Source organism: Phaethon lepturus, unplaced genomic scaffold, assembly GCF_000687285.1.
Source record: "Phaethon lepturus isolate BGI_N335 unplaced genomic scaffold, ASM68728v1 scaffold1248, whole genome shotgun sequence".
Lineage (NCBI taxonomy): Eukaryota > Metazoa > Chordata > Aves > Phaethontiformes > Phaethontidae > Phaethon > Phaethon lepturus.
This window is the reverse complement of record NW_010559472.1, coordinates 55,158-55,630: the sequence shown is the minus strand read 5'-3', so window position 1 is coordinate 55,630 and position 473 is coordinate 55,158. Positions and strand designations below refer to the sequence as shown.

The 473-nt window shown below is 64.3% G+C and overlaps 1 protein-coding gene across 1 annotated transcript in view; it reads right to left on the bottom strand.

Moving 5' to 3' along the window:
- ACAN (aggrecan) overlaps positions 1–473 on the bottom strand; it is a 28,131-nt gene that overhangs the window by 616 nt on the left and 27,042 nt on the right. The window lies entirely within an intron of this gene.

Here is a 473-nt window from a genome sequence, read left to right as displayed (position 1 = left end):
CGGCCAGTCGCCCTGGAAGCTGGCACCGCTCCAGCGGGGTAACCGTAGGAGGGTTTTGACGGAGCAGCAAACGCTGGCTGGCAGCACCCCCGGCGCCTTGAGCGCTGGCCACCCATGCTGGGAGCAGCCCGCAGCTCTCCAGGTCTGCGGCAGAGCCAAGGGAGTCAGCGGCTTGGTCCGTACCACGCGGCCGCCCTTGGACATCTCTTCCCTCCATCCCTCCTCCTTCCATCTCCTCCCTGAGGCGGAGGTTTGTCCCTTAAGGAAGTATCGACTTTCCCTGGCTGGGGGACCATTGCTTTAGCTGGAATTGCCCAGCTGGACCAGAACCTGGCAAGGAGGCCAGCGGACAGATGCGATTTGGATGAGGCCAATGGAATTATTGGGAAGCTGCAGGCGAGCAGGGATGGGACAGGGGTGTAGGCAGGCCTGGGAGTGGGCTGGGACGCCAGTGGGAGAGGGCTGGGCTGCGC